The 25,682-nt window shown below is 33.6% G+C and overlaps 1 long non-coding RNA gene across 1 annotated transcript; it reads right to left on the bottom strand.

The window, feature by feature from the left end:
• Nucleotides 1-21,234: 21,234 nt before the first annotated feature.
• Nucleotides 21,235-24,083, bottom strand: LOC121188019. Its single transcript, XR_005894676.1, has 3 exons — nucleotides 23,631-24,083; nucleotides 22,591-22,670; nucleotides 21,235-22,178 (listed from the first exon to the last, which is right to left on the bottom strand). It is a non-coding gene; the product is annotated as an uncharacterized LOC121188019 (long non-coding RNA).
• Nucleotides 24,084-25,682: the final 1,599 nt, after the last annotated feature.

The raw sequence follows: 25,682 nt of genomic DNA, 5'->3' as shown, positions 1-25,682 counted from the left end.
CATCATAGTATAGTATGGCGTTTTTTTTCAGGCAAAAAAAAGTCAACATTTTTTTCGGCCTCAAAATGTCATAAAAAACGTCATAGTATAGTATGCCGTCGGCCTCAAAATGTCATAAAAAACGTCATAGTATAGTATGGCGTTTTTTTCGGGCAAAAAAAGTCAAAATTTTTTTCGGCCTCAAAATGTCATAAAAAACGTCATAGTATAGTATGCCGTTTTTTTTGGGGCAAAAAAAAGTCTAAATTTTTTTCGGCCTCGAAATGTCATAAAAAACGTCATAGTATAACAAGGCGTCAAAATTGGGCAAAAAAAGTGAAATTTTTTTTCACCTCAAAATGTCATAAAAAACGTCATAGTATAGTATGGCGTTTTTTTCGGGCAAACAAAGTCAAAATTTTTTTCAGCCTCAAAATGTCATAAAAAACGTCATAGTATAGCAAGGCGTCAAAATTGGGCAAAAAAAGTGACATTTTTTTTTTCACCTCAAAATGTCATAAAAAACGTCATAGTATAGTATGGCGTTTTTTTCGGGCAAAAAAAGTCAAAAAAATTTTCGGCCTCAAATGTCATAAAAAACGTCATAGTATAGTATGGCGTTTTTTTCGGGCAAAAAAAGTCCAAATTTTTTTCGGCCTCAAAATGTCATAAAAAAACGTCATAGTATAGCAAGGCGTCAAAATTGGGCAAAAAAAGTGACTTTTTTTTTCACCTCAAAATGGTCATAAAAAACGTCATAGTATAGTATGGCGTTTTTTTCGGGCAAAAAAAGTCAAACTTTTTTTCGGCCTCAAAATGTCATAAAAAAACGTCATAGTATAGTATGGCGTTTTTTTTCGGGCAAAAAAAAGTGACTTTTTTTTTCACCTCACAATGTCATAAAAAACGTCATAGTATAGTATGGCGTTTTTTTCGGGCAAAAAAAGTCAAACTTTTTTTCGGCCTCAAAATGTCATAAAAAACGTCATAGTATAGCAAGGCGTCAAAATTGGGCAAAAAAAGTGACATTTTTTTTTTCACCTCAAAATGTCATAAAAAACGTCATAGTATAGTATGGCGTTTTTTTCGGGCAAAAAAAGTCAAAAATTTTTTCGGCCTCAAAATGTCATAAAAAACGTCGTAGTATAGTATGGCGTTTTTTTCGGGCAAAAAAAGTCCAAATTTTTTTCGGCCTCAAAATGTCATAAAAAACGTCATAGTATAGCAAGGCGGTCAAAATTGGGCAAAAAAAGTGACTTTTTTTTTCACCTCAAAATGTCATAAAAAATGTCATAGTATAGTATGGCGTTTTTTTCGGGCAAAAAAAGTCAAAAAAATTTTCGCCTCACAATGTCATAAAAAATGTCATAGTATAGTATGGCGTTTTTTTCGGGCAAAAAAAGTCAAACTTTTTTTCGGCCTCAAAATGTCATAAAAAACTTCATAGTATAGCAAGTCGTCAAAATTGGGCAAAAAAAGTGACATTTTTTTTTTCACCTCAAAATGTCATAAAAAACGTCATAGTATAGTATGGCGTTTTTTTTTCGGGCAAAAAAAGTCAAAAAAATTTTCGGCCTCAAAATGTCATAAAAAACGTCATAGTATAGTATGGCGTTTTTTTCGGGCAAAAAAAGTGACTTTTTTTTTCACCTCAAAATGTCATAAAAAACATCATAGTATAGTATGGCGTTTTTTTTCAGGCAAAAAAGTCAACATTTTTTTTCGGCCTCAAAATGTCATAAAAAACGTCATAGTATAGTATGCCGTCGGCCTCAAAATGTCATAAAAAACGTCATAGTATAGTATGGCGTTTTTTTCGGGCAAAAAAAGTGACTTTTTTTTTCACCTCACAATGTCATAAAAAACGTCATAGTATAGTATGGCGTTTTTTTCGGGCAAAAAAAGTCAAACTTTTTTTCGGCCTCAAAATGTCATAAAAAACGTCATAGTATAGCAAGGCGTCAAAATTGGGCAAAAAAAGTGACATTTTTTTTTTCACCTCAAAATGTCATAAAAAACGTCATAGTATAGTATGGCGTTTTTTTCGGGCAAAAAAAGTGACTTTTTTTTTCACCTCAAAATGTCATAAAAAACGTCATAGTATAGTATGGCGTTTTTTTTCGGGCAAAAAAAGTCCAAATTTTTTTCGGCCTCAAAATGTCATAAAAAACGTCATAGTATAGCAAGGCGTCAAAATTGGGCAAAAAAAGTGACTTTTTTTTTTCACCTCAAAATGTCATAAAAAACGTCATAGTATAGTATGGCGTTTTTTTCGGGCAAAAAAAGTGACTTTTTTTTTCACCTCAAAATGTCATAAAAAACGTCATAGTATAGTATGGCGTTTTTTTCGGGCAAACAAAGTCAAAATTTTTTTCAGCCTCAAAATGTCATAAAAAACGTCATAGTATAGCAAGGCGTCAAAATTGGGCAAAAAAAGTGACATTTTTTTTTTCACCTCAAAATGTCATAAAAAACGTCATAGTATAGTATGGCGTTTTTTTCGGGCAAAAAAAGTCAAAAAAATTTTCGGCCTCAAAATGTCATAAAAAACGTCATAGTATAGTATGGCGTTTTTTTCGGGCAAAAAAAGTCCAAATTTTTTTCGGCCTCAAAATGTCATAAAAAACGTCATAGTATAGCAAGGCGTCAAAATTGGGCAAAAAAAGTGACTTTTTTTTTCACCTCAAAATGTCATAAAAAACGTCATAGTATAGTATGGCGTTTTTTTCGGGCAAAAAAAGTCAAACTTTTTTTCGGCCTCAAAATGTCATAAAAAACGTCATAGTATAGTATGGCGTTTTTTTCGGGCAAAAAAAGTGACTTTTTTTTTCACCTCACAATGTCATAAAAAACGTCATAGTATAGTATGGCGTTTTTTTCGGGCAAAAAAAGTCAAACTTTTTTTCGGCCTCAAAATGTCATAAAAAACGTCATAGTATAGCAAGGCGTCAAAATTGGGCAAAAAAAGTGACATTTTTTTTTTCACCTCAAAATGTCATAAAAAACGTCATAGTATAGTATGGCGTTTTTTTCGGGCAAAAAAAGTCAAAAATTTTTTCGGCCTCAAAATGTCATAAAAAACGTCGTAGTATAGTATGGCGTTTTTTTCGGGCAAAAAAAGTCCAAATTTTTTTCGGCCTCAAAATGTCATAAAAAACGTCATAGTATAGCAAGGCGTCAAAATTGGGCAAAAAAAGTGACTTTTTTTTTCACCTCAAAATGTCATAAAAAATGTCATAGTATAGTATGGCGTTTTTTTCGGGCAAAAAAAGTCAAAAAAATTTTCGCCTCACAATGTCATAAAAAATGTCATAGTATAGTATGGCGTTTTTTTCGGGCAAAAAAAGTCAAACTTTTTTTCGGCCTCAAAATGTCATAAAAAACTTCATAGTATAGCAAGTCGTCAAAATTGGGCAAAAAAAGTGACATTTTTTTTTTTCACCTCAAAATGTCATAAAAAACGTCATAGTATAGTATGGCGTTTTTTTTTTCGGGCAAAAAAAGTCAAAAAAATTTTCGGCCTCAAAATGTCATAAAAAACGTCATAGTATAGTATGGCGTTTTTTTCGGGCAAAAAAAGTGACTTTTTTTTTCACCTCAAAATGTCATAAAAAACATCATAGTATAGTATGGCGTTTTTTTTCAGGCAAAAAAAGTCAACATTTTTTTCGGCCTCAAAATGTCATAAAAAACGTCATAGTATAGTATGCCGTCGGCCTCAAAATGTCATAAAAAACGTCATAGTATAGTATGGCGTTTTTTTCGGGCAAAAAAAGTGACTTTTTTTTTCACCTCACAATGTCATAAAAAACGTCATAGTATAGTATGGCGTTTTTTTCGGGCAAAAAAAGTCAAACTTTTTTTCGGCCTCAAAATGTCATAAAAAACGTCATAGTATAGCAAGGCGTCAAAATTGGGCAAAAAAAGTGACATTTTTTTTTTCACCTCAAAATGTCATAAAAAACGTCATAGTATAGTATGGCGTTTTTTTCGGGCAAAAAAAGTGACTTTTTTTTTCACCTCAAAATGTCATAAAAAACGTCATAGTATAGTATGGCGTTTTTTTCGGGCAAAAAAAGTCCAAATTTTTTTCGGCCTCAAAATGTCATAAAAAACGTCATAGTATAGCAAGGCGTCAAAATTGGGCAAAAAAAGTGACTTTTTTTTTTCACCTCAAAATGTCATAAAAAACGTCATAGTATAGTATGGCGTTTTTTTCGGGCAAAAAAAGTGACTTTTTTTTTCACATCAAAATGTCATAAAAAACGTCATAGTATAGTATGCCGTTTTTTTCGGGCAAAAAAAGTGACTTTTTTTTCACCTCAAAATGTCATAAAAAACATCATAGTATAGTATGGCGTTTTTTTCGGGCAAAAAAAGTGACTTTTTTTTTCACCTCAAAATGTCATAAAAAACGTCATAGTATAGTATGGCGTTTTTTTCGGGCAAAAAAAGTCAAAAAAAATTTCGCCTCAAAATGTCATAAAAAATGTCATAGTATAGTATGGCGTTTTTTTCGGGCAAAAAAAGTCAAACTTTTTTTCGGCCTCAAAATGTCATAAAAAACGTCATAGTATAGCAAGGCGTCAAAATTGGGCAAAAAAAGTGACATTTTTTTTTTCACCTCAAAATGTCATAAAAAACGTCATAGTATAGTATGGCGTTTTTTTTCGGGCAAAAAAAGTCAAAAAATTTTTCGGCCTCAAAATGTCATAAAAAACGTCATAGTATAGTATGGCGTTTTTTTCGGGCAAAAAAAGTGACTTTTTTTTTCACCTCAAAATGTCATAAAAAACGTCATAGTATAGTATGGCGTTTTTTTCGGGCAAAAAAAGTCAAACTTTTTTTCGGCCTCAAAATGTCATAAAAAACATCATAGTATAGTATGGCGTTTTTTTCGGGCAAAAAAAGTCAACATTTTTTTCGGCCTCAAAATGTCATAAAAAACGTCATAGTATAGTATGCCGTCGGCCTCAAAATGTCATAAAAAACGTCATAGTATAGTATGGCGTTTTTTTCGGGCAAAAAAAGTGACTTTTTTTTCACCTCAAAATGTCATAAAAAACGTCATAGTATAGTATGGCGTTTTTTTTCGGGCAAAAAAAGTCCAAATTTTTTTCGGCCTCAAAATGTCATAAAAAACATCATAGTATAGTATGGCGTTTTTTTCGGGCAAAAAAAGTCAAAATTTTTTTCAGCCTCAAAATGTCATAAAAAACGTCATAGTATAGCAAGGCGTCAAAATTGGGAGAAAAAAGTGACATTTTTTTTTTCACCTCAAAATGTCATAAAAAACGTCATAGTATAGTATGGCGTTTTTTTCGGGCAAAAAAAGTCAAAAAATTTTTCGGCCTCAAAATGTCATAAAAAACGTAAGAGTATAGTATGGTGTTTTTTTCGGGCAAAAAAAGTCCAAATTTTTTTCGGCCTCAAAATGACATAAAAAACGTCATAGTATAGCAAGGCGTCAAAATTGGGCAAAAAAAGTGAACATTTTTTTTCACCTCAAAATGTCATAAAAAACGTCATAGTATAGTATGGCGTTTTTTTCGGGCAAAAAAAGTCAAAATTTTTTTCGGCCTCAAAATGACATAAAAAACGTCATAGTATAGTATGGCGTTTTTTTCGGGCAAAAAAAGTCAAAAAATTTTTCGGCCTCAAAATGTCATAAAAAACGTAATAGTATAGTATGGCGTTTTTTTCGGGCAAAAAAAGTCCAAATTTTTTTCGGCCTCAAAATGTCATAAAAAACGTAATAGTATAGTATGGCGTTTTTTTCGGGCAAAAAAAGTCAAACTTTTTTTCGGCCTCAAAATGTCATAAAAAACGTCATAGTATAACAAGGCGTCAAAATTGGGCAAAAAAAGTGAAATTTTTTTTCACCTCAAAATGTCATAAAAAACGTCATAGTATAGTATGGCGTTTTTTTCGGGCAAACAAAGTCAAAATTTTTTTCAGCCTCAAAATGTCATAAAAAACGTCATAGTATAGCAAGGCGTCAAAATTGGGCAAAAAAAGTGACATTTTTTTTTTCACCTCAAAATGTCATAAAAAACGTCATAGTATAGTATGGCGTTTTTTTCGGGCAAAAAAAGTCAAAAAAATTTTCGGCCTCAAAATGTCATAAAAAACGTCATAGTATAGTATGGCGTTTTTTTCGGGCAAAAAAAGTCCAAATTTTTTTCGGCCTCAAAATGTCATAAAAAACGTCATAGTATAGCAAGGCGTCAAAATTGGGCAAAAAAAGTGACTTTTTTTTTCACCTCAAAATGTCATAAAAAACGTCATAGTATAGTATGGCGTTTTTTTCGGGCAAAAAAAGTCAAACTTTTTTTCGGCCTCAAAATGTCATAAAAAACGTCATAGTATAGTATGGCGTTTTTTTCGGGCAAAAAAAGTGACTTTTTTTTTCACCTCACAATGTCATAAAAAACGTCATAGTATAGTATGGCGTTTTTTTCGGGCAAAAAAAGTCAAACTTTTTTTCGGCCTCAAAATGTCATAAAAAACGTCATAGTATAGCAAGGCGTCAAAATTGGGCAAAAAAAGTGACATTTTTTTTTTCACCTCAAAATGTCATAAAAAACGTCATAGTATAGTATGGCGTTTTTTTCGGGCAAAAAAAGTCAAAAATTTTTTCGGCCTCAAAATGTCATAAAAAACGTCGTAGTATAGTATGGCGTTTTTTTCGGGCAAAAAAAGTCCAAATTTTTTTCGGCCTCAAAATGTCATAAAAAACGTCATAGTATAGCAAGGCGTCAAAATTGGGCAAAAAAAGTGACTTTTTTTTTCACCTCAAAATGTCATAAAAAATGTCATAGTATAGTATGGCGTTTTTTTCGGGCAAAAAAAGTCAAAAAAATTTTCGCCTCACAATGTCATAAAAAATGTCATAGTATAGTATGGCGTTTTTTTCGGGCAAAAAAAGTCAAACTTTTTTTCGGCCTCAAAATGTCATAAAAAACTTCATAGTATAGCAAGTCGTCAAAATTGGGCAAAAAAAGTGACATTTTTTTTTTCACCTCAAAATGTCATAAAAAACGTCATAGTATAGTATGGCGTTTTTTTTTCGGGCAAAAAAAGTCAAAAAAATTTTCGGCCTCAAAATGTCATAAAAAACGTCATAGTATAGTATGGCGTTTTTTTCGGGCAAAAAAAGTGACTTTTTTTTTCACCTCAAAATGTCATAAAAAACGTCATAGTATAGTATGGCGTTTTTTTCGGGCAAAAAAAGTCCAAATTTTTTTCGGCCTCAAAATGTCATAAAAAACGTCATAGTATAGCAAGGCGACAAAATTGGGCAAAAAAAGTGACTTTTTTTTTTCACCTCAAAATGTCATAAAAAACGTCATAGTATAGTATGGCGTTTTTTTCGGGCAAAAAAAGTGACTTTTTTTTTCACATCAAAATGTCATAAAAAACGTCATAGTATAGTATGCCGTTTTTTTCGGGCAAAAAAAGTGACTTTTTTTTCACCTCAAAATGTCATAAAAAACATCATAGTATAGTATGACGTTTTTTTCGGGCAAAAAAAGTGACTTTTTTTTTCACCTCAAAATGTCATAAAAAACGTCATAGTATAGTATGGCGTTTTTTTCGGGCAAAAAAAGTCAAAAAAAATTTCGCCTCAAAATGTCATAAAAAATGTCATAGTATAGTATGGCGTTTTTTTCGGGCAAAAAAAGTCAAACTTTTTTTCGGCCTCAAAATGTCATAAAAAACGTCATAGTATAGCAAGGCGTCAAAATTGGGCAAAAAAAGTGACATTTTTTTTTTCACCTCAAAATGTCATAAAAAACGTCATAGTATAGTATGGCGTTTTTTTTCGGGCAAAAAAAGTCAAAAAATTTTTCGGCCTCAAAATGTCATAAAAAACGTCATAGTATAGTATGGCGTTTTTTTCGGGCAAAAAAAGTGACTTTTTTTTTCACCTCAAAATGTCATAAAAAACGTCATAGTATAGTATGGCGTTTTTTTCGGGCAAAAAAAGTCAAACTTTTTTTCGGCCTCAAAATGTCATAAAAAACATCATAGTATAGTATGGCGTTTTTTTCGGGCAAAAAAAGTCAACATTTTTTTCGGCCTCAAAATGTCATAAAAAACGTCATAGTATAGTATGCCGTCGGCCTCAAAATGTCATAAAAAACGTCATAGTATAGTATGGCGTTTTTTTCGGGCAAAAAAAGTCAAACTTTTTTTCGGCCTCAAAATGTCATAAAAAACATCATAGTATAGTATGGCGTTTTTTTCGGGCAAAAAAAGTCAACATTTTTTTCGGCCTCAAAATGTCATAAAAAACGTCATAGTATAGTATGCCGTCGGCCTCAAAATGTCATAAAAAACGTCATAGTATAGTATGGCGTTTTTTTCGGGCAAAAAAAGTGACTTTTTTTTCACCTCAAAATGTCATAAAAAACGTCATAGTATAGTATGGCGTTTTTTTCGGGCAAAAAAAGTCCAAATTTTTTTCGGCCTCAAAATGTCATAAAAAACATCATAGTATAGTATGGCGTTTTTTTCGGGCAAAAAAAGTCAAAATTTTTTTCAGCCTCAAAATGTCATAAAAAACGTCATAGTATAGCAAGGCGTCAAAATTGGGAGAAAAAAGTGACATTTTTTTTTTCACCTCAAAATGTCATAAAAAACGTCATAGTATAGTATGGCGTTTTTTTCGGGCAAAAAAAGTCAAAAAATTTTTCGGCCTCAAAATGTCATAAAAAACGTAAGAGTATAGTATGGTGTTTTTTTCGGGCAAAAAAAGTCCAAATTTTTTTCGGCCTCAAAATGACATAAAAAACGTCATAGTATAGCAAGGCGTCAAAATTGGGCAAAAAAAGTGAACATTTTTTTTCACCTCAAAATGTCATAAAAAACGTCATAGTATAGTATGGCGTTTTTTTCGGGCAAAAAAAGTCAAAATTTTTTTCGGCCTCAAAATGACATAAAAAACGTCATAGTATAGTATGGCGTTTTTTTCGGGCAAAAAAAGTCAAAAAATTTTTCGGCCTCAAAATGTCATAAAAAACGTAATAGTATAGTATGGCGTTTTTTTCGGGCAAAAAAAGTCCAAATTTTTTTCGGCCTCAAAATGTCATAAAAAACGTAATAGTATAGTATGGCGTTTTTTTCGGGCAAAAAAAGTCAAACTTTTTTTCGGCCTCAAAATGTCATAAAAAACGTCATAGTATAGCAAGGCGTCAAAATTGGGCAAAAAAAGTGACATTTTTTTTTTCACCTCAAAATGTCATAAAAAACGTCATAGTATAGTATGGCGTTTTTTTCGGGCAAAAAAAGTCCAAATTTTTTTCGGCCTCAAAATGTCATAAAAAACGTCATAGTATAGTATGGCGTTTTTTTCGGGCAAAAAAAGTCCAAATTTTTTTCGGCCTCAAAATGTCATAAAAAACGTCATAGTATAGCAAGGCTTCAAAATTGGGCAAAAAAAGTGACATTTTTTTTTTCACCTCAAAATGTCATAAAAAACGTCATAGTATAGTATGGCGTTTTTTTTCGGGCAAAAAAAGTCAAAAAATTTTTCGGCCTCAAAATGTCATAAAAAACGTCATAGTATAGTATGGCGTTTTTTTCGGGCAAAAAAAGTGACTTTTTTTTCACCTCAAAATGTCATAAAAAACGTCATAGTATAGTATGGCGTTTTTTTCGGGCAAAAAAAGTCAAAATTTTTTTCGGCCTCAAAATGTCATAAAAAACGTCATAGTATAGTATGGTGTTTTTTTCGGGCAAAAAAAGTCCAAATTTTTTTCGGCCTCAAAATGTCATAAAAAACGTCATAGTATAGTATGGCGTTTTTTTCGGGCAAAAAAAGTGACTTTTCTTTTTCACCTCAAAATGTCATAAAAAACGTCATAGTATAGTATGGCGTTTTTTTCGGGCAAAAAAAGTCAAACTTTTTTTCGGACTCAAAATGTCATAAAAAACGTCATAGTATAGTATGGCGTTTTTTTCGGGCAAAAAAAGTCCAAATTTTTTTCGGCCTCAAAATGTCATAAAAAACGTCATAGTATAGCAAGGCGTCAAAATTGGGCAAAAAAAGTGAACATTTTTTTTCACCTCAAAATGTCATAAAAAACGTCATAGTATAGTATGGCGTTTTTTTCGGGCAAAAAAAGTCAAAAAATTTTTCGGCCTCAAAATGTCATAAAAAACGTCATAGTATAGTATGGTGTTTTTTTCGGGCAAAAAAAGTCCAAATTTTTTTCGGCCTCAAAATGTCATAAAAAACGTCATAGTATAGTATGGCGTTTTTTTCGGGCAAAAAAAGTGACTTTTCTTTTTCACCTCAAAATGTCATAAAAAACGTCATAGTATAGTATGGCGTTTTTTTCGGGCAAAAAAAGTCAAACTTTTTTTCGGACTCAAAATGTCATAAAAAACGTCATAGTATAGTATGGCGTTTTTTTCGGGCAAAAAAAGTCAACATTTTTTTCGGCCTCAAAATGTCATAAAAAACGTCATAGTATAGTATGCCGTCGGCCTCAAAATGTCATAAAAAACGTCATAGTATAGTATGGCGTTTTTTTCGGGCAAAAAAAGTCCAAATTTTTTTCGGCCTCAAAATATCATAAAAAACGTCATAGTATAGCAAGGCGTCAAAATTGGGCAAAAAAAGTGAACATTTTTTTTCACCTCAAAATGTCATAAAAAACGTCATAGTATAGTATGGCGTTTTTTTCGGGCAAAAAAAGTCAAAATTTTTTTCAGACTCAAAATGTCATAAAAAACGTCATAGTATAGCAAGGCGTCAAAATTGGGAGAAAAAAGTGACAGTTTTTTTTTTCACCTCAAAATGTCATAAAAAACGTCATAGTATAGTATGGCGTTTTTTTCGGGCAAAAAAAGTCAAATTTTTTTTCGGCCTCAAAATGTCATAAAAAACGTCATAGTATAGTATGGCGTTTTTTTCAGGCAAAAAAAGTCCAAATTTTTTTCGGCCTCAAAATGTCATAAAAAACGTCATAGTATAGCAAGGCGTCAAAATTGGGCAAAAAAAGTGAACATTTTTTTTCACCTCAAAATGTCATAAAAAAACGTCATAGTATAGTATGGCGTTTTTTTCGGGCAAAATTGGGCAAAAAAAGTGAAATTTTTTTTTCACCTCAAAATGTCATAAAAAACGTCATAGTATAGTATGGCGTTTTTTTCGGGCAAAAAAAGTCAAACATTTTTTCGGCCTCAAAATGTCATAAAAAACATCATAGTATAGTATGGCGTTTTTTTCGGGCAAAAAAAGTGACTTTTTTTTCACCTCAAAATGTCATAAAAAACGTCATAGTATAGTATGGCGTTTTTTTCGGGCAAAAAAAGTCCAAATTTTTTTCGGCCTCAAAATGTCATAAAAAACGTCATAGTATAGTATGGCGTTTTTTTCGGGCAAAAAAAGTCAAAAAATTTTTCGGCCTCAAAATGTCATAAAAAACGTAATAGTATAGTATGGCGTTTTTTTCGGGCAAAAAAAGTCCAAATTTTTTTCGGCCTCAAAATGTCATAAAAAACGTCATAGTATAGTATGGCGTTTTTTTCGGGCAAAAAAAGTCAAACTTTTTTTCGGCCTCAAAATGTCATAAAAAACGTCATAGTATAGCAAGGCGTCAAAATTGGGCAAAAAAAGTGAACATTTTTTTTCACCTCAAAATGTCATTAAAAAACGTCATAGTATAGTATGGCGTTTTTTTCGGGCAAAAAAAGTCAAAAATTTTTTCGGCCTCAAAATGTCTTAAAAAACGTCATAGTATAGTATGGCGTTTTTTTCGGGCAAAAAAAGTCAAAATTTTTTTCGGCCTCAAAATGTCATAAAAAACGTCATAGTATAGTATGGCGTTTTTTTCGGGCAAAAAAAGTCAACATTTTTTTCGGCCTCAAAATGTCATAAAAAACGTAATAGTATAGTATGGCGTTTTTTTCGGGCAAAAAAAGTCAACATTTTTTTCGGCCTCAAAATGTCATAAAAAATGTCATAGTATAGTATGGCGTTTTTTTCGGGCAAAAAAAGTCAAAATTTTTTTCAGCCTCAAAGTGTCATAAAAAACGTCATAGTATAGCAAGGCGTCAAAATTGGGCAAAAAAAGTGACATTTTTTTTTTCACCTCAAAATGTCATAAAAAACGTCATAGTATAGTATGGCGTTTTTTTCGGGCAAAAAAACTCAAACTTTTTTTCGGCCTCAAAATGTCATAAAAAACGTCATAGTATAGCAAGGCGTCAAAATTGGGCAAAAAAAGTGACATTTTTTTTTCACCTCTAAATGTCATAAAAAACGTCATAGTATAGTATGGCGTTTTTTTCGGGCAAAAAAAGTGACTTTTTTTTTCACCTCTAAATGTCATAAAAAACGTCATAGTATAGTATGGCGTTTTTTTCGGGCAAAAAAAGTCAAAAAAATTTTCGCCTCAAAATGTCATAAAAAACGTCATAGTATAGTATGGCGTTTTTTTCGGGCAAAAAAAGTGACTTTTTTTTTCACCTCAAAATGTCATAAAAAACGTCATAGTATAGTATGGCGTTTTTTTCGGGAAAAAAAAGTCAAACTTTTTTTCGGCCTCAAAATGTCATAAAAAACGTCATAGTATAGTATGGCGTTTTTTCGGGCAAAAAAAGTGACTTTTTTTTTCACCTCAAAATGTCATAAAAACGTCATAGTATAGTATGGCGTTTTTTTCGGGCAAAAAAAGTCCAAATTTTTTTCGGCCTCAAAATGTCATAAAAAACGTCATAGTATAGTATGGCGTTTTTTTTTCGGGCAAAAAAAGTCAACATTTTTTTCACCTCAAAATGTCATAAAAACCGTCATAGTATAGCATGGCGTTTTTTTCGGGCAAAAAAAGTCAAAATTTTTTTCGGCCTCAAAATGTCATAAAAAACGTCATAGTATAGTATGGCGTTTTTTTCGGGCAAAAAAAGTCCAAATTTTTTTCGGCCTCAAAATGTCTTAAAAAACGTCATAGTATAGTATGGCGTTTTTTTCGGGCAAAAAAAGTCAACATTTTTTTCGGCCTCAAAATGTCATTAAAAAACGTCATAGTATAGTATGGCGTTTTTTTCGGGCAAAAAAAGTCAAAAAAATTTTCGGCCTCAAAATGTCATAAAAAACGTCATAGTATAGTATGGCGTTTTTTTCGGGCAAAAAAAGTGACTTTTTTTTTCACCTCAAAATGTCATAAAAAACGTCATAGTATAGTATGGCGTTTTTTTCGGGCAAAAAAAGTGACTTTTTTTTTTCACCTCAAAATGTCATAAAAAACGTCATAGTATAGTATGGCGTTTTTTTCGGGCAAAAAAAGTGACTTTTTTTTTTTACCTCAAAATGTCATAAAAAACGTCATAGTATAGTATGGCGTTTTTTTCGGGCAAAAAAAGTCAACATTTTTTTCGGCCTCAAAATGTCATAAAAAACGTCATAGTATAGCAAGGCGTCAAAATTGGGCAAAAAAAGTGACATTTTTTTTTTCACCTCAAAATGTCATAAAAAACGGCATAGTATAGTATGGCGTTTTTTTCGGGCAAAAAAAGTCAAAAATTTTTTCGGCCTCAAAATGTCATAAAAAACGTCATAGTATAGCATGGCGTTTTTTTCGGGCAAAAAAAGTCAAACTTTTTTCCGGCCTCAAAATGTCATAAAAAACGTCATAGTATAGTATGGCGTTTTTTTTCGGGCAAAAAAAGTCAAACTTTTTTTCGGCCTCAAAATGTCATAAAAAACGTCATAGTATAACAAGGTGTCAAAATTGGGCAAAAAAAGTCAAAAAATTTTTCGGCCTCAAAATGTCATAAAAAACGTCATAGTATAGTATGGCGTTTTTTTCGGGCAAAAAAAGTCAAAATTTTTTTCAGCCTCAAAATGTCATAAAAAACGTCATAGTATAGCAAGGCGTCAAAATTGGGCAAAAAAGTGACATTTTTTTTTTCACCTCAAAATTTCATAAAAAACGTCATAGTATAGTATGGCGTTTTTTTCGGGCAAAAAAAGTCAAAAATTTTTCGGCCTCAAAATGTCATAAAAAACGTCATAGTATAGCAAGGCGTCAAAATTGGGCAAAAAAAGTGACTTTTTTTTTTTTCACCTCAAAATGTCATAAAAAAACGTCATAGTATAGTATGGCGTTTTTTTCGGGCAAAAAAAGTCCAAATTTTTTTCGGCCTCAAAATGTCATAAAAAACGTCATAGTATAGTATGCCGTTTTTTTCGGACAAAAAAAGTGACTTTTTTTTTTCACCTCAAAATGTCATAAAAAATGTCATAGTATAGTATGGCGTTTTTTCCGGGCAAAAAAAGTCAAACTTTTTTCGGCCTCAAAATGTCATAAAAAACGTCATAGTATAGTATGCCGTTTTTTTCGGACAAAAAAAGTGACTTTTTTTTTTCACCTCAAAATGTCATAAAAAACGTCATAGTATAGTATGGCGTTTTTTTCGGGCAAAAAAAGTCCAAATTTTTTTCGGCCTCAAAATGTCATAAAAAACGTCATAGTATAACAAGGCGTCAAAATTGGGCAAAAAAAGTGAAATTTTTTTTCACCTCAGAATGTCATAAAAAACGTCATAGTATAGTATGGCGTTTTTTTCGGGCAAAAAAAGTCAAAAAATTTTTCGGCCTCAAAATGTCATAAAAAACGTCATAGTATAGTATGGCGTTTTTTTCGGGCAAAAAAAGTCAAAATTTTTTTCAGCCTCAAAATGTCATAAAAAACGTCATAGTATAGCAAGGTGTCAAAATTGGGCAAAAAAAGTGACATTTTTTTTTTCACCTCAAAATGTCATAAAAAACGTCATAGTATAGTAAAACGTCATAGTATAGTATGACGTTTTTTTCGGGCAAAAAAAGTCCAAATTTTTTTGGGCCTCAAAATGTCATGAAAAACGTCATAGTATAGTATGGCGTTTTTTTCGGGCAAAAAAAGTCCAAATTTTTTTCAGCCTCAAAATGTCATAAAAAACGTCATAGTATAGTATGGCGTTTTTTTCAGGCAAAAAAAGTCAACAATTTTTTCGGCCTCAAAATGTCATAAAAAACGTCATAGTATAGTATGGCGTTTTTTTCGGGCAAAAAAAGTCAAACTTTTTTTCGGCCTCAAAATGTCATAAAAAACGTCATAGTATAGTATGGCGTCAAAATCGGGCAAAAAAAGTCAAAAATTTTTTCAGCCTCAAAATGTCATAGTATAGCAAGGCGTCAAAATTGGGCAAAAACAGTGACATTTTTTTTTCACCTCAAAATGTCATAAAAAACGTCATAGTTTAGTTAAGGCGTCAAAATCTTCCAAAAAAAGTCAACATTTTTTTTGACCTCAAAATGTCATAAAAAACGTCATAGTATAGTAAGGCGTCAAAATCGGCCAAAAAGAGTCAAACTTTTTTTTGACCTCAAAATGTCATAAAAAACGTCATAGTATAGTAAGGCGTCAAAATCGGCCAAAATAAGTCATATTTTTGCATGACCTCAAAATGTCATAAAAAACGTCATAGCATAGTGAGGTGTCAAAATCGACCAAAAAAAAGTCATACTTTGGTAAGACCTGAAAATGTCATAAAACATGTCATAGTATAGTAAAACGTCAAAATATGCCAAAAAAGTGATTTTTTAGTAAGACCTCAAAATGTCATAAAGCACGTCATAGTATAGCAAGGCGTCAAAATTGGGCAAAAAAAGTGACTTTTTTTTTCACCTCAAAATGTTAAAAAACGTCAAAGTATAGTATGGCGTTTTTTTCGGGCAAAAAAAGTCAAAAATTTTTTGCCCTCAAAATGTCAAAAAAAATGTCATAGTATAGTAAGGTGTCAAAATCGGCCAAAAAAAGTCAAAAAAATTTTTTTGACTTTTTTTTCATAAAAAACATAGTATAGTAAGGCGTCAAAATCGGCCAAAAAAAGTCAAAAATTTTTTTGGACCTCAAAATGTCATAAAAAACGTCATAGTATAGTAAGGCGCCAAAATCGGCCAAAAAGAGTCAAAAAAAATTTTTACCTCAAAATGTCATAAAAAACGTCATAGTATAGTAAGGCGTCAAAATCGGCCAAAAAAAGTCAAAAAATATTTTGCCCTCAAAATGAAAGAAAAAACGTCATAGTATAGTACAGCGTTTTTTTCGGGCAAAAAAAGTCAAACTTTATTTTGGCCTCAAAATGTCATAAAAAATGTCATAGTATAGTAAGGCGTCGAAATCGGCCAAAAAAAGTCAAAAAATTTTTTTGACTTTTTTTTCATAAAAAAGGTCATAGTATAGTAAGGCATCAAAATCGGCCAAAAAAAGTCTAAAAAATTTTTTACCTCAAAATGTCATAAAAAACGTCATAGTATAGTAAGGCGTCAAAATCGGCCAAAAAAAGTCAAAAATTTTTTTGGACCTCAAAATGTCATAAAAAACGTCATAGTATAGTAAGGCGTCAAAATCGGCCAAAAAAAGTCAAAAAAATTTTTTACCTCAAAATGTCATAAAAAACGTCATAGTATAGTAAGGCGTCAAAATCTTCCAAAAAAAGTCAACATTTTTTTTGACCTCAAAATGTCATAAAAAACGTCATAGTATAGTATGGCGTACATACCACAACAAGTCATATTTTAGTAAGACCTCTAAATGCTATCAAAAGTGTCATACAGCCGTAAGGCGTCAAAATATGCCAAAAAAGTCATATTTTAGTAATATCTCAAAATGTCATGAAAAGAGTCATACGGCCGCAAGGCATCAAAATATGCCAAAAAAAAGTCATATTTTAGTAATTCCTCAAAGCCTAAATAACACTAAAATGGTTGTGGTACAAAAAAATTCACCAGCTTAAAATTCTTACATAAATTAGGGCATGGTTAGGTTGAGCGACAGCTTCATAGACAGGCACTGTCAGTTAGCGCTTTACTAAAGCATCAACTTGGCTAGGCGGCTACATCCAAAGGCCACCGGCTACCTGCTGCTGTGTTTTAAACATGACTATTTCAGATAGAGAGGTTTTAGGGCGAGCTGCAGGGTTTGGTGGAGTTGTGGGGGGAAATTTATTTCTTCCTATTATTTAACTGTGAAACAATCATTATTATTTCATATTGATAAAATATATGAAAACATTAAAAACATGATTATTATCACCATTATTATTAATAACAATAATAAAAATAATGATAATATATTAAAATGTTTCATATTAAATATTTACCGGCTTTCACCGCTGCCTCCACCCAGTATCCACTTACAGTTACAGCAGCACAGTATTCCCGCAATAAACGGACTCTGAGAGCATGGAACACACCGCAACAGCGTTCCTAACATTAGCTGCTCCGGTTCTCTATCTGTATCAGCAGCGACCAGAAATCAGCAGTCATAAGCCAGCGGCAAAATATGCTTATACATGCTAATTAGTGAAAAAACTCAGGTAAAATAGTGAGAAATTTACCTAACAAAAAAACTTCAACACAGACATAGATTCCATGGTCGGTTAGTACAGTCTACACTACAACAATCCATATTGTCACAAAAACCTATCCGAACATTGGCAAACAAACACGGACACTGCAGCCCCTGTCAACCGCTGGAGATAGCCGGAGGCCTCTGGATGTAGCCACCTAGCCCAGCCAATGCTTTAGCAAAGAGCTAACTGCCAGTGCCTGTCTATGGGGCTGTCACTCAACGTAACCACGCCCTAATTTATGTAAGAATTTTAAGCCTAAATAACACTAAAACGGTTGTGGTACAAAAAAAAATCACCCCCCTCACAGTGTTCACGGAGGTGGAAACTATCAATAGAGACCAAAAACAAAAAACACACACACGTACACTTAATTGCTTCTATTTGAGCAAAACCACACGCAAGCAACACACAAAGCATCTTCTTTTCTATGTTTTCATGCTGCCAAATAAAGCAGAAATTGAACAGAATTTTGCCAGTCTTTTTGCTTCTGTTCTCTGCGCACACACGGTAGTTTTAATATTTAAATAAACATAGTGTTTGAGTATGCATGATTTGTGTAAGCATATGTAGCTTACTTTAGTACACTCTACTGACTGTATATCATGTATATCATTAGATTGTTTTGCCCAAGGACACTTCAACATGCTGACCAACCTTCTGATTAGTGTACAACAACTCTACCACCTGACCAACAATCATCCCCATGGCAAGGCCCCCCTCTAATACAGATCCTATTCACCTTTTAAAGCAAGAAATGTTTTGCTTGCAGCCTCTTTTATTTAACTCTTAAGCGCTGCAACTGAAAATTTGAAAACTACACCTGAATTTTAGCATTGTGTTCATGCTGGAGATGAAGAGAGGCTGCATAAACACGTCCCAAAGTTTCCTGCCACAACAAATTCACTTATTGTCCTCAATACTTTACGGTTCTATACAAAATATTAAAAGAAACCATCAATGGAAAGCTTTGATGAAGATTACATTTTACTCAGGTAGAGTTGTTCTGCTGTAAAAATACCCTTACTCATTTTGTCACCTTGCTGAAATGCAGTCTGCAGCTTTGTTATGCTGGAAAAAGTCAAAAATGTACTGAAATACACTGTAAAAACATTACCTTAAAATTTACAGTAACTTGCTGCTAAAAATTAGCCAGCAAGTTACTGTAAATACTTTTTACAGTAAAAGTACAGTACTTCCATTTACAGTATTTTATGTATTCACCGTAAAATAAAAGCAAACACTGTGATTTAAGTTGTATTTACAGTATTAGTTGTTTAACTGTAGAAGAAATATCAATTAAATACTGTGATTTCAATTGCATTTACTGTATAAATACCATGGTATTGTATTGGCAAGACATTACTATTAATAGTAGTTAACCGTTAATCACCGTAAATTCAGTTTCTCACTGTACAATTTAAATAGTGTATCACTGTGATTTAATATTAGCCATCATTACTAGAATCACCCATATTCTAAAATATTTCAATTAACTGCAAAAAAACAAGAAAATTGTTAACACAATTATTTATTTAATACATTTGATGAGCAGGAATATGATAACAGGTTACAAAACTTTTCAGACCAAGTACCACTATGTACCAAACCAAATTTGACCTTACACAAGGTACCACTTCAGATACCAAAATATAACAATGAATTTTTAAAATATTGCAATTATAAACAAGAGATCAAAACCAGAAATGTCAGTCTGGGCCACAAGCTCAAAATATTAAAAGACAAGCTTCACAATTCTACATTTTTTAACCCTTTAACATCCTGCTCAACCATTTGGTAGAGCACATTTTGAGTCACTATTTCTTACTGAAAAATGTGTTGAACTTAACTCAACCTGATTGAGCCATCTCTACCACTTGGTTGAAGTATCTTATGCCAAAAAAATCCACTAGATGTCACTGTGTCTTTAAATGGTATGCCTTCCCAGCTTGCCTGCTCACAGGAAGTTAACAAAAAAAAAATCTCGGCAGACATGTGGACACTATTTGGTGAAAATTTCAAAGGTAAGCAAATTTTCTTGACATATTACAGAACCTGAGGTCTTACTGAACAAAATGATGGAACTTAGTCAAAAAAAAAAAGATCCTATAAGGGTGAAATAATTTTCTAAAAACATGCTCTACCAAATGGTTGATTTTTCACTCTATAATAAAGTTAGCGAAGTAAGCTAATGTAAATAAAATTCCCTTTTTGCTATGAAATATGAACCTTCTGATCATTTTCTGTTGTAAATATGATGCATTTAATGTTATTTCATCATATACATGCTAAAATATTTTCAGAAGTATGATTTTTTTTCCACCTAAAAACATGCGTTACCAAATGGTTGATTTGTCACTTTAGGTAACTGTTGTGATCCTACGATAATAAATTTACATTTTTTGTATAAAAAAAAACACATGAACATTCACTGTTGTTAATATCATATATTTAATGTTTTGATTAATTGATGTTTTTATTAATTAAATATTTGATCAGAAATTCTATCATAACAATTTTTGAGATGTTTTCATAAATGTTTCATAAAAATGTTTTCATACAAAATAAACAGTTAATAAAAAATTCACATATTTTGGTATAATAACATATTACTAGAATTATAAGAGTACATGGTTTGTAATTGTGATTTTCTTTTTTCTTTCTGGTTTACAAACCTAACGCTAAATCTTTTTATGGTGCAAGGCCACGCAATTTTTTGGCACTTATACCAGAAAATCCTCAAGACTTCGATGCTGATCTAAGTGATGATGATGATGACCAAGTTGAGGATCCTGATTATCAGCCCACACAAGCAGAAGAGAGTGGCGACACTTCATTTGAATCCATGGATGAGGAGGAGGTTGCCTCAACAAGCACATCTTCTACACTGCCACCCCGTAAGAAGTGCAGAAAAGGGAAAAACACCCTAAAAACAGTTTCCTTGGAGGAGACACAGTATACACGTGACCCAAGTTCACCCTCAGGCCCAAACAAAGGCACAAGGAGAATCTGGAAGCATGAAGACATTGAGGAATTCCACGTTCCTGATTCAAGATTTGAACTCCCTGATGCTGTAAAGACACCCTTCCAGTACTTCAAAATGCTCTTCACTGACAATATGATTGAACATATTGCTCATCATCAGTACTCTGCTCAAGAGTTGGGAGATCCAATCAAGACTAGCCCTGAAGAAATTGAAGATTTCCTGACAATACTGCTCTTCATGGGTGTGTTGAACTTCCCAGCCACAGAGGACTACTGGCACCATGACACACGTTTTGGACTAATGGCTGATATCATACTGAGGAAGAGATTCCAGCTGTTGCGCCAGTTCATTCATTTCAATGATAATGAGCAGTGCAACGACAGTCCAGACAGATTTTACAAAATCCGCCCCCTCTTTGAAATGCTTCGTGAGCAGTGTCTCCTGATCCCATCAACTTACAAGCACAGTGTGGATGAAGTCATGGTGGCATATAAAGGCACAAGGGCTGGCACTCTCCGCCAATATATTCCCAAGAAGCCGGACAAGTGGGGCTTTAAATTGTTCTGCCGGGCCAGTTCATCTGGCATCATCCATGACCTACTGCTCTATCAAGGGGCATCCACATTCTTCAATGTTGCCCTAAGTGAGGAGGAGCAGGTGCTACCTCTAGGAGCCAAAGTGGTGACAACATTATGCAAAACCATAACACAGCCACGTCTTTCTGTTGTCTTCTTTGACAACTATTTCACCAGTTTCAACTTGATCCAGAAGCTGCATGCAAACTTGGGTGTCAAGTGCATTGGCACCGTCCGACCAAACCGCCTCGGTGGAGCTACCTTGATGGCAGACAAAAAGCTGCTGAAGGGGTCTACAAGAGGGATTGCAGCCTACTGAATGAGAAACCAATGCCACTCAAAAGATTCCGCCTGGCAGTCGCCCACAGTTTGATGCAAGTCAACAGGTCAGCACCCAAAGTTGGCCGACCATCATCCTGCTCTCCACCACCTCAGAAGAAACGCTACGCTGCAAGACCCTCACAACCACAACCAGATGTGCGTTATGACAACTGTGGACATTGGCCACTTTACTCTGACAAGCGCGGGCGGTGCAACCTGTGTCCAAAGGGTGTGTCAAGATGGAAGTGTCAGAAATGCAATGTTTTCCTGTGTTTGAATGCAAGCCAGAAATGCTTTGAAGCATACCATCAGAAATAAAGTGGCTCTAACGCCCCCCAAAAAAACATTTGTGCTGTTGCACCACCACACAGATGAGGTGTGTCAAGATGAAGTGTTAGAAATGCAGTGTTTTCCTGAGATTTTCAATGTTCCTGTGTTTGAATGAAAAAAAAAAGAACAGAAAAAACTGTTTTGCAGCATTCCAAAAGTTAGCACTTTTTCTGCTGTTTTGGTATTTGTTTGTATTTTAATACGTTTACCATGAAGTGACATCTCAACCGTTTGGTTGAGGCCTGTATTTTAAAAACTGTGGGGTCTGTTGATATTTTTTTTTTTGATTGTTATTATTGCCCCAAGGAAATAAAAAATGCAAAGAAATAATTTTTCCATTGCTTTTTTCTTAGTGAGGACATTAAAGGGTTAAAAACACAGTGGCAATATAATGTAAAATACCAAACATTTGCATGAACAATGCAACAGGACACTGTAAAAACTGCAAAATACAACATTTAAAACAGAAAAGATAAGAAACTTCTTAGAGAGAGAACTCCTCATTTCCCTGCCACTTGACATAAAGATCTATGGCCTCTTACATGCCCTGACCTTGCAGACCCAGAATCCCAGTCGGAGCCCTGAAATTAAAGAAGAAAACACATTAACAATTACATTTATTACAATTACTTTGTATTGCACCACATATGTGATGAGGGTCTAAGATGGCGATGTCGGAGTTGTGTCAAGGTACTTATGCCGCTTTCCAGGCAGGAAATTACAAGCATTACACACGTATGAGTGAAAGCACAGAAAAGGTTGTGACCAGTTTGATAGCACAAAATAATGTCCTCCAGATTTTCTATATAACCCCATATTAAGATATAGATCCGCAAGTAGTTATTCTTGATTAATCTGTCAATCATTATATGGAAAAGACTTAAATTCTTTGACATTAAAATCACGAATGAGCAAAAAACAAAAAAAAAATAGCAGGAAAACACTTTAATATGCTCTGACATTATGAAGTCATAAATCTGTGATGAATCTCACCTCCTTTTCAAGTTTCGCTTCATCTAGCTGTGGTAGCACAGTCTGTATTGCCTTCTCAATGGAGTCCATTACTCATTCTTCTGAAACACAGAATGATGCAGAGCAACAAGATTAAGACCAAAATGATTATATACAGAAAGAGGGTAATAATCTGCAACCTTGTCTACAGTCAAACACGGATACTGTGCTTCTGAATTGCTTTGTAAGCAATACACACCAAGATCCACAACAGGCACAGATACTGCTGGACAACAAAATGCACGTTTGACTCATTTATCAGTATTAACAGACTTTTCCCAAATAGATACCCTGTGTCATTTTGGTCCACTACAACAGTCATGCCTCTTTTGTACAGAGTGCCTTTGAAAGTGACAGAGGGTGTTTCAATAGTGTGTTCTGGGCGGAGACCCTTGAGACTGACATCTCTGGAATGTCTGGTACAGTTGGTCATCAAATTTACTTGATTGGCCCATTTGCAGAGTTCGTGGAAATAAGTTACCAGCATGTAAATATGCTTGTAGCTACTGGTGTCTTTCTGCTTAACTCTTCATGCATGCTAGACAAAAGATGAGTCAAACCAGTGTTGTGCACCTCTTGTATTTCCTCTATTAAGGTCTGAATTGTACTGGCTTGTAACAGCATTTTTGCCTGCATTCGGAGATAAAACATGGCCAGATTGTTCATAAAATCATCTGTGTCCACTTCATCATTTGCGTTATCATTATCATCAAAGATTGTCTCAAAAGTGTGACCTAGTTCACGGTCTGTTGACGTATTCATGCAGGTACTAGTGATGTTAGTAGCACTGGTAGAAGTTTGGATACTACATGGAGAACTAGAGATCTTTTTGTGCTTCCAGTTCAAGTGTGAGACAAAGGAAGAGCGGACACGAAAATACTCTGAACAGCTAGTATAGGGGCATGATACTTTTTTTGCTATCTCTAATATGCCAATGAAGGTGTTCACGTAAGGTTGAAAAATTTGCTGACACAAAGCTACAACCTTCAACAGTGCAAGCCAAATCAACTCCATCAATTTACCTTTCAAGTCCTGGTTTAGCGGTCAATGTGGCTTTGAACTGCGCCATGTGGAAAAAAAATCTTCTCCCGGCGCAGCGAAACAACACAATAAAAAACGGCACAACTCTCCAGGAGCAAGCTTTAAACGGGTCTCTGTCTTGGCTAATGTTTCAGTTAGTTTAAAAAAACAAAAACAAAAACAAAGACCTTCTGGTCAGTTCGTGCTATATATCACTACATAAGCTAGCTAACGTTACCTGTAACGTTAATGGCTGTGGAGACGTCTCCGTAAGAGCTCTCACAGATACGTTTTCGCTGAATTCAAAAAGTGATAGAAATCAACATAGACGACGAAAAAATACACAGAGACGCAACAAAAATTAACACAAGCACAAGACAAAACCTTAAGGAACCGAAATTTGAGTAATACTGTTTAGCTTTCCTGTCACTAAAGAGTCAAACTAGCGAGTACTGTGTTTCCGGTTTGTCCTGCTTGCGATGACGTGACTGGTCCATTCAAAGCGTGACCGTTGAACTCTCTCGAACCTCATTGGATAATTTTATGAAGCCCATTTCCGCCAGTGAAAGAAAAAATAAAAAAGATAAAACTTAGGTTGATAAAATTAAAAATCCCATGGTACGTCATTATGAGTTAAAAGTCATAATTATGAGATAAAAAGTAATAAATGTAATATAAAAGGTCGAAATTAAGTTACAAAGAAAATTTTGATCAAAAGTTTAAAAAAAATTATATAATGTTTTCATTATGAGATATTATACTACACACAGTGTGTCTGTGTGTGTCTCCAAGATAAAAAAATGAAAAATACAGTAGTTTACTATTGACAGTACTGTAGCCTACTGGCTATTGTGATTTTTTTTACAGTAATGCTTTGACAACTGTGATTTTCTACTGCAATACCTAGACTACTGTAATTTTGACATGTGGATAAGGTTTTATTGTAAACTTTACAACATTCTACTGTAAAAATTATACACAGTAATGTTACTGTGTTTAATACAGTAAATAACTGTAGATTTCACAGCCATAATTAACAGTGTATATATAATATGATGAATGAATATTGGATCAGGATCCAGGGCAAAAGTGTGATCAGGTCATCCTGACTTTTGTTTGAGCTCACTGACAGAGAAATAGCTTCACTTCAGGGACCTCTGACTCCTTAGGTTCCTGGGTGTGTGCTATAATCCACTGAGACTTAAACATGAAACTGCAAATTGTACAGCAAGCATAAAATAAATCACAGGTTAGACAAGACTAAATGTGTTAGTATGCAAAAGATGGCAAGGTGTGTGTATAAACACACTTCAGGCACATTTTCCACAGTTGGGATGCTAATGGTTTGTTAAAGAATATTTGTCTTCTCAGCCTGAATAATCTGCAGAAGCTCCATGGAAACCAGAGACAGTGGCAGGTGTTCCTGGTTAGGCTGCTGCTCAGAGGAAACAAATTGTTTGTCGTATTGTTTGTAAGGGGCTTAGAGGAGAACAGGAAGTTTGTTTAGATTCCTAAGGCAGTTGGTTGGATTAGTTGGAGACGGTATTTACCACAGTACCCAGGGGTGGGGTGGTCTGTCCTACACTAAAGTCAGACAGAAAGGTGAGGACTTAGGTTGCCAAAACTTTTGCACATTCCACAATTAGCTGATTTCATGAAATAAAATATAGAGAAGAAAGGCTCGTTTTTTAACATCTGTTTGCTTTAGGTGTTGTGTTTATTTCTTTTCACTTCAAAAAAAACCCTTACCAACAAGGGGAAAAAATGGTCTCTTTAGTACCACCTGACTTTAAACTAACCTTTGCCACAAGTACTGTAGTAAAATATATTGTTTGTCTCAAGCACATTTTAAATGTTGATTCTAATACCTTACTAACAAACACTTCTAAGACCAAAATCAATGCAGCATAAACCAGACATCCTCTCTTTTGTGTGCCACACATTCTTTTTACTCCTCATCAAAACCTGGTGCCTACATTACCCACAATGCATCTTGACCCCTGACAGTAGGGTTGGGTGTGTGATCCTATGGTGTGATCTTGGTGGCAGCAAAT

Source organism: Toxotes jaculatrix, chromosome 10 (assembly GCF_017976425.1).
Source record: "Toxotes jaculatrix isolate fToxJac2 chromosome 10, fToxJac2.pri, whole genome shotgun sequence".
NCBI lineage: Eukaryota > Metazoa > Chordata > Actinopteri > Toxotidae > Toxotes > Toxotes jaculatrix.
This window is presented reverse-complemented; position numbering and strand designations above follow the sequence as displayed.